At 28.5% G+C, this 12,308-nt stretch overlaps 1 protein-coding gene across 10 annotated transcripts in view; it reads right to left on the bottom strand.

Annotated features, from left to right (window-relative positions):
* LOC142229417 (uncharacterized) overlaps positions 1 to 12,308 on the bottom strand; it is a 250,695-nt gene that overhangs the window by 165,886 nt on the left and 72,501 nt on the right. For 7 of the 10 annotated variants that reach the window (XM_075299974.1, XM_075299973.1, XM_075299980.1 and 4 more), the window contains one exon: positions 8,054 to 8,105. The exons of the other annotated variants lie outside the window; for them this stretch is intronic. The gene's annotated coding sequence lies outside the window, so the exon portion shown is untranslated. The remainder of the gene's footprint in view (positions 1 to 8,053; positions 8,106 to 12,308) is intronic. 10 annotated transcript variants of the gene reach the window in all.

Below are 12,308 nucleotides of genomic sequence, written 5' to 3'. Positions count from 1 at the left end.
TGATGACATCTTCAGTTGTCGTTAACCGCCAACCAAAGAGACATTCAGCCCGATGCAAGACAGCGAAATACGAGTAAGTAGGCCTGTTAACCCATAAATTCTATGCCTCTTTTTCTACGTCTTTCTAACATAGTTTTCCCAACATAGAAATTTGCTGTTCTTTGTTTTTGTTTTTTGCAAAGACTTGATCGGGAGACAGAAAGTCAGTCTGAAGAGTAGGAGAACAAAAAAGAAAAACAAGCAAGAAAGTTATGGGCTCTTAAGATAAATGGTCGTGACACACTGACTGCACTTGACTGTAGAAATGATCGTTTTATTTTTTTTTTTTTGGGTGGAGCTACAGGGTGGAGACCATAATGATAATGACGATGACTTTTGGTGGTCAGTGCTGATAAATCTCTATCGTACAGTGTCAAATTTAGTGACATAAAGATGACATTGGCGATAGCTGGAATTTAGAGCTTCATTATTTTTAATGAATTAACAGAGAATAGACGCAAATAATCATTATACAGTAAAATAGAGATAGCTTCTGCAGGTAGCTTCTTTTGTCGTTAGTTACGATTATTTTTTTAATAAATAAAGATTTTTTAAACACAGTTAAAATGTCATTGATCATGGTCTACCAAAGAGGGAATAAACAGGCACTTGCCTCACTAGCAGTTTAAGATAGCAATCGTAAATTGGCAGCTACACATAACATGTTCATTTATTAAAATTTTTAAAATTTTATTTTATTATTTTGAATTTAACATAATAAATGATTTTTTTCCTGGTGTACCTAGACCAGTAGCAATGCCATTATAAACATGGCCAGGGTCATTGTTGTCTCAACCAAAATCATGATGATGATCATCATCATCATGTTGCGAATGTCATTCTTCAATTCCGGCAACATCTATCCACCAAAGATGTCGTTGCACACACAATAACCTTGAAGCAGGAAATGCGTCTTGAAGAAGGTCAGTGACAAAAGCCATTCAATCAAAATGCTGTACATGTACCCGATGCATAATGATGATGATGATGATTATCATCATCAGCAACAAACGAATAAGGAAAATTCTACTGAAAATGTCTGAAAATGTTCTTTTTCGGTTATTTAGACATGTTTTTGTTCTGATGGAGACGGTGATATTGATGTCTGGTGCCATCTTAAATGTACAAGAGAACAAAAAAAAACACACACACAAACCCCAGTGACAACTTCTGATGAATTTAGATAACTGTGTAATGTGAAAGAAACACATCTGAGTCTTAAAGTTAATTTTGAGATTTAAGGGAAACGACTATTTTTACCACACACGTAGTTAATTCATGATTGAAATATTCAATTCGCCATCAATTAATATTTGAGATATTAAAAAATTAATTAATAGGGGTATGGGGATCACGGTTGCCACTAGTGCCTAAAATAATCTATCACAATTTGTTGTGAGTTAGTCCATACGTGGTAGAGAGCCAGAATTGAAATATGGAGGTCGCTTATATGGGGGCTATATAGAATTATGAACTTGATATGGACCAATTTTTGTGTGATTGGGGATCGATTTATCTGCGAGCTATATATAACTATAGACCGATATGGACCTAGTTAGACATGGTTGTTAACGGCCATATACTAGCACAATGTACCAAATTTCAACTGACTCGGCTGAAATGTGCTCCTCCAAGAGGATCCAAAACCAAATCTCGGGATCGGTTTATATGGGGGCTATATATGATTACGGACTCATATGGACCACTTTTGGCATGGCTGTTAAATAACATATACTACCACCACGTACCAAATTTCAACCAGATCGGATGAATTGTGCTTCTCCAAAAGGCACCAGAGGTCAAATCTGGGGATCGGTTTATATGGGGGCTATATATAATTATGGACTGATGTGAACCATTTCCTGCATGGTTGTTGGATACCATATACTGACATCATGTACCAAATTTCAACCGAATCGGATGAATTTTGCTCTTCCAAGGGGCTCCGGAGATCAAATCTGGGGATTGGTTTATATGGAGGCTATATATAATTATGGACCGATGTGGACCGATGTGGACCGATGTGGACCAATTTTTGCATGGTTGTTAGAGATCATTTGGTGACACCATGTACCAAATTTCAGCCGGATCGGATGAAATTTGCATCTCTTAAAGTCCCCGCAAACCAAATTTGGGGGTCCGTTTATATGGGGGCTATACGTAAAAGTGGACCGATATGGCCCATTTGCAATACCATCTGACCTACATCAATAACAACTACTTGTGCCAAGTTTCAAGTCGATAGCTTGTTTTGTTCCGAAGTTAGCGTGATTTCAACAGACGGACATGCTCAGATCGACTCAGAATTTCACCACGACCCAGAATATATATATTTTATGGGGTCTTAGAGCAATATTTCGATATGTTACAAACGGAATGACAAAGTTAATATACGCCCATCCTATGGAGGAGGGTAGAAACACTTTGGTTTCTATAGAAAATGTTGTTAGCATTTTATTTCTATCGAATATTTTATCAAAATTTTATTTCTATAGAAAAATTTGTCAAAATTTTATTTCTGTAGAAAATTTTGTCAAAATTTTATTTCTATAGACAGTTTTGTCGAAATTTTAGTTCTAGAGAAAATTTTGTCAAAATTTTAGTTCTATTTTCAACAGAATTAAAATTTTATTTCTACAGATAATTTTGTCAAAATTTTATTTATATAGAAAATTTCGTCAAAATGTTATTTCTATAGAAAATTTTGTCAAAATGGTATTTCTATAGAAAATTTTGTCAAAATTTCTATAGAAAATGTTGTCATAATTTTAATTCTATTGAAATTGTCAAAAAAAAAATTAAAATTTTATTTTTACAGAAAATTTTGTCAAAATTTCATTTATATAGAAAATTTCGTCAAAATTGTATTTCTATAGAACATTTTGTTAAGATTTTATTTGTATAGAAAATTTTGTCAAAACTTTATTGCTATAGAAAATTTTGTCAAATTTTATTTCTACAGAAAATTTTGTCAAAATTTTATATATATAAAATTTAATCAAAAATTTATTTCTATGGAAAATTTTGTCAAAATTTTATTTCTACGTGGTATATATTAAATCAAAAAAGACCGATTAAATACGTCTATAATTCAGTTTGACAAAATTTTCTATAGAAATAAAATTTTAACAAAATTTTCTATAGAAATAAAATTTTCACAAAATTTTCTATAGAAATACAATTTTGACAAAGTTTTCTATAAAAATAAAGTTTTGACAAAATTTTCTATAGAAATGAAATTTTAACAAAATTTTCTATCGAAATAAAATTTTAACAAAATTTTCTATAGAAATAAAATTTTGACAAAATTTTCTATAGAAATAAAATTTTGACAAAATTTTCTATAAAAATAAAATTTAGATAGATTATTTTCGACTCTAGTGGCAACCATGATTATAAACCGATGTGGACCAATTTTTTGTGATTGAAGATGGGCTATATATAACTATAGACCGATACCAATTTTGGTATGGTTGTAAGCGGCCATATACTAACACCATGTTCCAAATTTGAACCGGATCGTATGAATTTTGCTCCTCCAAGAGGCTCCGGAGGTCAAATCTGGAGAACGGTTTATATGGGGGCTATATATAATTATGGACCGATATGGACCAATTCTGGCACGGTTGTTAGAGGCCATATACTAACACCCTGTTCCAAATTTCAACCGGATCGGATGAAATTTGCTTCTCTTAGAGGCTCCGCAAGCCAAATCTGGGGATCGGTTTATATGGGGGCTATATATAATTATGGACCGATGTGGACCAATTTTTGTATGGTTGTTAGAGACCATATACCAACACCATGTACCAAATTTCAGCCAGATCGGATGAAATATGATTCTCTTAGAGGCTCCGCAAGCCAAATCTAACACCACGTTCCAAATTTGAACCGGATCGTATGAAATTTGCTCCTCCAAGAGGCTACGGAGGTCAAATCTGGAAAACGGTTTATATGGGGCTATATATAATTATGGACCGATATGGACCAATTCTGGCACGGTTGTTAGAGACCATATACTAACACCATGTTCCAAATTTCAACCGCATCGGATGAAATTTGCTTCTCTTAGAGGCTCCGCAAGCCAAATCTGGGGATCGGTTTATATGGGGGCTATGTTAAATATAATTGTAAAGTGATATGGACCAATTTTTGCATGTATGTAAGAAACCATATACTTACACTACGTTCCACATTTGAACAGGATCGGATAAATTTTGCTCCTCCAAGAGGCTCCGGAGATCAAATCTGGGGAACGGTTTATATGGGGGGTATATATAATTATGGACCGTAATCGACCAATTTTAGCATGTTTTTTAGAGACCATATACCAACACCATGTACCAAATTTCAGCCGGATCGTATGAAATTTGCTTCTCTTTGAGGCTCCGCAAACCAAATCTGGGGATCTGTTTATATGGGGGCTATATATAATTATGGACCGACGTGGACCAATTTTTGCATGGTTGTTAGAGATAATTTGGTGACACCATGTACCAAATTTCAGCCGGATCGGATGATGAATTTTTGTCAACATTTTGTGAAATTGTGAAATTTTTGTCAACATTTTATTTCTATCGAATATTTTATCAAAATTTTATTTCTATAGAAAAATTTGTCATAATTTTATTTCTGTAGAAAATTTTGTCAAAATTTTATTTCTATAGACAGTTTTGTCAAAATTTTATTTCTATAGAAAATTTTGTCAAAATTTTATTTCTATAGAAAATTTTGTCAAAATGGTATTTCTATAGAAAATTTTGTCAAAATTTCTATAGAAAATGTTGTCATAATTTTAATTCTATTGAAAATTTTGTCAAAATGTTATTTGTATACAAAATTTTGTCAAAATTTTATATCTATATAAAATTTTGTAAAATTTTTATTTCTATAATTAAAAATTATCAAAATTTTTTCTATACAAAATTTTGTCAAAATGTTATTTCTATAAACCATTTTATCAAAATTTTATTTCTACAGAAAATTTTGTCAAAATTTTATTTCTATAGAAAATTTTGTCAAAATTTTATTTCTATAGATGATTTTGACAAAATTTTATTTCTATAGAAAATGTTGTCAAAATTTCTATACAAAATTTTGTCAAAATTTTATTTCTATAGAAAATTTCGTCAAAATTTTATTTCTAAAGAAGATTTTGTCAAAATTTTATTTCTGTAGAAAATTTTGTCAAAATTTTATTTCTATCGAAAATTTTGTCAAAATTTTATTTCTGTAGAAAATTTGTCAAAATTTTTGTTCTATAGAAAATTTTGTCAAAATTTTAGTTCTATAGAAAATTTTGTCAAAATTTTATTTCTATAGAATTTTTTTTTTACAATTTTGTTTTCAATTTTGTTTGACAAAATTTTCTATAGAAATAACTTTTTGACAAAATTTTCTATAGAAATAAAATTTTGACAAAATCTTCCTTAGAAATAAAACTTTGACAAAATCTTCCTTAGAAATAAAACTTTGACCAAATCTTCTTTACAAATAAAATTTTGACAAAATGTTCAATTTTTGTCAAAATTTTATTTCTAAAGAAGATTTTGTCAAAGTTTTATTTCTAAGGAAGATTTTGTCAAAATTTTATTTCTATAGAAAATTTTGTCAAAATGTTATTTCTATAGAAAATTTTGTCAAAATGTTATTTCTATGGAAAATGTCAAAATTTTATTCTGTAGAAAATTTTGTCAAAATGTTATTTATACACAAAATGTTGTCAAAATTTTAGTTCTATAGAAAATTTTGTCAAAATTTTATTTATATAGCAATTTTTTTCAAAATTTTATGTCTATAGAAAATTTTGTCAAATTTTTATTTCTATGGACAATTGTATCAACATTTTATTTCTATAGAAAATTTTATCAAAATTTTATTTCTATAGATTTTTTTTTTACAATTTTATATCTATTGAAAATTTTGTCAAAATTTATTTTTTTTAGAAAATTTTGTCAAAATTTTATTTCTATAGGAAATTTTGTCAAAATTATATTTCTATAGAAAATGTTGTTAAAATTTTAGATCCATAGAAAATTTTGTCAAAATTTTCATTTCATAGAAAATTTTCTATAGAAATAAAATTTCATTTTTGAGAAGTGTACGAAAAACTTATTCTGTTTTAATTAGAATTAAACTTAATTGCATGACATTGAAATGTTACTCCCATTTAGTTCATATAATTTTTGGAATAAAGAAAAAATCGTTTGGCTGGGGAAAATTTCTTACAAAAATTTTAAAAATAAAAGTTTATTTTAGCATCAGTTTTACAACTGACTTTTTTCTGTATACGAGCACGATCAAATATTGTTCATAAATTAAACTGTAGGAAATTTGTTTATCTTTCAGAACCACAAGAGAAAAACTGGTATTCTCCAGTATTTTCTGATATATATCAATTTTAATGTAACAATTTTCACCAACTGTGGTACCACAATGGACTGAATGGCCTAACATTGGCTTAGAACCCAATCTAACCTTAAGGTGGTCACATTATTTCCCATAGTCAAAAAAGGCGGAGTTTATTCCTTTCCCTCAATATTATATTGCACTATACACTAAATAGAATATTAATCGAGAATTTCTAGAATTTTTACATTACATTCTTGTGGTTTATTATCTTGTGGGACATTTTTAGAATTATTTTCCACTCCACTAGCTGACTAGGAAAAGCCTTCTCCAATTAATTATAACAGTTATCAGGAAATGTTTAACAATAAATCGCAATAATTGAAACAATTTCAGTAATTTCTTCTCCACCTTTATTTTGTTTTTAAACGAATGAAAACAAACATAAAACTGCAAATGTTTAATGAGGTGGAACAAAATGAACTTATGAAATTGCATTATTTACTAAAGGAAATACATAACTCTATAAATATTTATAAAAAAAGGAAAATAAATGCACAACATCAGCGATATTTTTTTTTTTATGACAGCAACTGTTATTTCGCAAGACCATAAACAGGGTTATAAAAACCAAAGCATACAGTTTAGATTAGATGAAGATTTTGACATACTTCTAGAAATTACATACATTAATTACAAATAAAGATTTTTAAATATATATACCATATATATATAAATGCATTCATTGAAAGAAAAATGTGGTTAGGTATGTAATATATCAAAAAGAAAAAAAAAGTTGTTTATGCATTGTAGTCATGCCTCATTAAAAGGTGTTCATTAAAAGTCACTTGAAACGAGTTGGTAATTGTTAATATTCTTTTTTTTTTTGTTTTTCAAACTAAATGGTTTGCAGTCATCAGCCACCAACATTCTCCTCTTCACATTGACTAGTTAGACCCAGTGCCTCACACCATATATATATTTGTCCGCTTGTGTATGTCTGTCCGTCTTTTATGTTTATGGCTTGAATCGCAAGTGATACTTTTTTTGTGGTTAAGAGGCGATTGTGATTCGCATAAAATTTGTATAAAATCACAATAAATAAATTTTAATAGCACTTAAGTCATATGGTTGAGAGTTGTGAGAAAAAATACCGCAACATTTTACTGATTTTTGTTCGCATTTTAATGGACTCATTTTAATTTTCTATCAAACGTCAACTATCAACGATTATTATTTATATAATAATGAAAAAAAAAATTAAACCCTAATTGATTGTTGATCATTTCAAAGACGAAGACCATTGATGGAGATTTTACAGATCATAGATATCGACTTTCATTGTTAGTGGGAGTTTGTTTATTTGTCTAATTCATCAAAGCGAAAATAAAAACTTTCTTTGTATTCGCAAGGTTTTGTCCAATTGTTTTTGTTTTCTTCTTCTTCTGTAATTTTGCAAATAATTCACATCATTTTTTTGTTTAATGTGATTTTATATCATATAAACCGATTTCTTGAATGAATTTCGAACGTTGATGGAATTTGTAATTGTTGTTTTTTTTTCATTATTTTTGTTTTTCTCTTATTTCATTTTTTTTCTTCTTTAATAAATGCTTTGTGTTATGAAATAAACTGAAAATATGTGCTAAAATAAGCATTTACTTACCTTATAACTCGTTATAAATTTTGTCTTGCTTCTGATTGTAAATTGTTGTGTTCTGAAAAAAAAAATTAAAAACTTATTTCGCAAGCCAACAACAATTTCAGAAAATACAAAAAACACCAAGACTTAAGACCCAAACGTGATTATATGTTATCTCCAAGGGAGAATCACAGAGTAATGTAGGAAAAAAAAACAAAAGACTTAAGCGACAAACTTGAGAGTGTTACAACCAAATTGATATGGCAAATGTCAATGTCTGATGTAATAGCATCTAACCCAACTAAATTTAATGATTACAAAGTTCATCTTTTTTTTTCAACTTAAACCATAAAATGCCATGCTCGAAATTGTCTTAAAAATTACAAAAGCCTAATTAAAAATGTAATTAATAAAAACATCTATATGAGGAAATAAAATTAGGATCAAAGAAGTCATATTATATTTAGCGATCATTAAAAGCTGAAATTATGTGGCTATGACACTGTCTCCCCCCCCTATATAACTGCAAGTCTATACACTGAAAAAAAGTCCGTAGTTAAACCAACGATAATTTAAGCTTATTTTTATTGTAGAAAATTGTCTGCTTGTAGTTAAATTTAATTTTTTTATTTATTATTTCCAAATCCCAATGAAATTTTCCTTTTTAAAATTTTCGTATGATTCCCAAAAATAGTAAAAATGAACTACTGTATGGTTCAAATGGTCATGATTTGGGGCCACTACTTTTTTTTTACTTTTAGTTAATTTTTATACCCACCACCAAAGAATGGTGACGGGGGTATAATAAGTTTGTCATTCCGTTTGTAACACATCGAAATATCGATTTCCGACTATATAAAGTATATATATTTTTGATCAGGAAGAAATCTAAGACGATATAAGCATGTCCGTTTGGCCGCCTCTCTGTCTGTCTGTTGTAATCACGCTACAGTCTTCAATAATGGAACTATCGTCCTGAATTTTGGCACAGAATCGTCTTTTGTCTGCACGCAGGCCAAGCTTGAAGATGGGCTTAATCGGTTCAGGTTTTGATATAGCTCCCATATAATTTGATTCCCCGATTTGGGGTCATGGACTTATAGAAACGGTAGTTTTTATCTAATTTGCCTGAAATTGGAAATCTAGAGATATAGTCCCCATGTTTTGGTATAGCCCCCATATAGACCGACCTCCCAATTTTACTTCTTGGGATTCTAGAATCCGTAGTTTTTATCCAATTTGCCTAAAAATTGGATATCTAGAGGTATTCTAGGACCATAAAGAGGAATGCCGAAAATAGTGAGTATCGGTCCATGTTTCGATATAGCCCCCATATAGACCGACCTCCCGATTTTACTTCTTGGGATTCTAGAATCCGTTTTTATCCAATTTGCCTAAAATTGGAAATCGGAAGGTGTTCTAGGACCATAATAATGTGTACCGAAAATGATGATTATATAGCTCCAATATATATCTTTCGCCCGATATTGATTTAATTGGCCCTAGAGGCTAGAATTGTATCTCCATTTCCTTCAAATTTTGCACAAAGAGTACAATGGATGGTCAATAATAATTTTCGTTAAAATCGGTTCAGTTTTAGATATAGCTTCCATATATATCTTTCGCCCGATTTAGATTCATATAACTACCGGAGACCAAATTTTCATTTCGATTTACTTGAAATATTGCCCTGAGAGTAGAATTAAGATTTTTGTGTATCAAATGTAATTCAAATTGGTTAAGATTTGTCCAAAAGGACTGCATCGGAAGTGGAAAAAAATCATTGGGGGATCCCACGATGCGCTTCAGAAGATATGTTTGTGGACTTGTCCAAAAGGACTGCATCGGAAGTTGAAGAAACTCGATGGGGGATCCTGGGATGGGCTTTAAAAGAAATGTTTGTGGAACAACTTCCAATTCTTTTTGCTGGGATACGTATTTATCGGCCTTTTTTGATATAACATATACAAGGTACGGACTTACTTACAATTTAGAAGACGGTGTTAGGAGGTTTTAAGATACCTTGCCATCGGCAAGCGTTACCGCAACTCAAGTAATTCGATTGTGGATGGCTGTGTTTAGAAGAAGTTTCTACGCAATCCATGGTGGAGGGTACATAAGCTTCGGCCTGGCCGAATTTACTGCCGTATGTACTTGTTATGTTTGCTCACCACTGCAAGGTGATTTTACAAGGATATTGACTAAATTTCACTAAGATATGTGGTCAAATATGGAGTTTGTGGCAATATTTCGAGCCACATCGAGCGACATTTATACAGTCGGAACCTTATCTAAATCTTCTGTGGAAAGTATCGGGGACATTTTTGCTGACGTTGAGCCAGATATAGCTCCCATATATGTACATAATATATGTATATAAGCCAGATTTAGGGAAATATGGTAGAAAAATTTCATATTTTATACACATTTCAACGGAATTTTATTGTAATTGATTTTATTTTACACAGAATTTAAGATTTAAAATTCTATCTAACTGTGTTGACTTTTATCCAAATAGGTTCATGTTTAGAAAACGCGCCATATATTCTTCTGATTTAGGTAAAAATCTGGCTCAACGTCAGCAAAAATGTCCCCGATACTTTCCACAGAAGATTTAGATAAGGTTCCGACTGTATAAATGTCGCTCGATGTGGCTCGAAATATTGCCACAAACTCCATATTTGACCACATATCTTAGTGAAATTTAGTCAATATCCTTGTAAAATCACCTTGCAGTGGTGAGCAAACATAACAAAAACAAAAATTTTCTATAGAAATAAAAAATTTTCTATAGAAATAAGATTTTGACAAATTTTTCAATACAAATAAAATTTTGACAAAATTTTCATAGAAATAAAATTTTGACAAAATTTTCTGTAGAAATAAAATGTTGACAAAATTTTCTATAGAAATAAAATGTTGACAAAATTTTCTACAAAAATACAATTTTGACAAATTTTTCTATAGAAATAAAATTTTGACAAAATTTTCTATAGAAAAAAAAATTTGACAAAATTTTCTATAGAAATAAAATTTTGACAAAATTTTCCATAGAAATAAAATTTTGACATAATTTTCTATAGAAATAAAATTTTGACAAAATTTTCTATAGAAATAAAATTTTTACAAAATTTTCTATAAAAATACAATTTTGACAAATTTTTCTATAGAAATAACATTTTTACAAAATTTTCTATAGAAATAAAATTTTGACAAAATTTTCTATAGAAATAAGATTTTGACAATTTTTTCTATAGAAATAAAATGTTGACAAAATTTTCTATAGAAATAAAATTTTGACAATTTGTCTCTAGAAATAAAATTTTGACAAAATTTTCTATAGAAATAAAAAATTTTCTATAGAAATAAGATTTTGACAAATTTTTCAATACAAATAAAATTTTGACAAAATTTTTCATAGAAATAAAATTTTGACAAAATTTTCTATAGAAATAAAATGTTGACAAAATTTTTTACAAAAATACAATTTTGACAAATTTTTCTATAGAAATAAAATTTTGACAAAATTTTCTATAGAAAAAAAAATATGACAAAATTTTCTATAGAAATAAAATTTTGACTAAATTTTCCATAGAAATAAAATTTTGACATAATTTTCTATAGAAATAAAATTTTGACAAAATTTTCTATAGAAATAAAATTTTTACAAAATTTTCTATAGAAATAAAATGTTGACAAAATTTTCTATAGAAATAAAATGTTGACAAAATTTTCTATAAAAATACAATTTTGACAAATTTTTCTATAGAAATAACATTTTTACAAAATTTTCTATAGAAATAAAATTTTGACAAAATTTTCTATAGAAAAAAAAATTTGACAAAATTTTCTATAGAAATAAAATTTTGACAAAATTTTCCATAGAAATAAAATTTTGACATAATTTTCTATAGAAATAAAATTTTGACAAAATTTTCTATAGAAATAAAATTTTTACAAAATTTTCTATAGAAATAAAATGTTGACAAAATTTTCTATAGAAATAAAATGTTGACAAAATTTTCTATAAAAATACAATTTTGACAAATTTTTCTATAGAAATAACATTTTTACAAAATTTTCTATAGAAATAAAATTTTGACAAAATTTTCTATAGAAATAAGATTTTGACAATTTTTTCTATACAAATAAAATTTTGACAAAATTTTCCATAGAAATAAAATTTTGACATAATTTTCTATAGAAATAAAATTTTGACAAAATTTTCTATAGAAATAAAATTTTTACAAAATTTTCTATAGAAATAAAATGTTGACAA

This window comes from Haematobia irritans, chromosome 3 (assembly GCF_050003625.1).
Source record: "Haematobia irritans isolate KBUSLIRL chromosome 3, ASM5000362v1, whole genome shotgun sequence".
Lineage (NCBI taxonomy): Eukaryota > Metazoa > Arthropoda > Insecta > Diptera > Muscidae > Haematobia > Haematobia irritans.
This window is presented reverse-complemented; position numbering and strand designations above follow the sequence as displayed.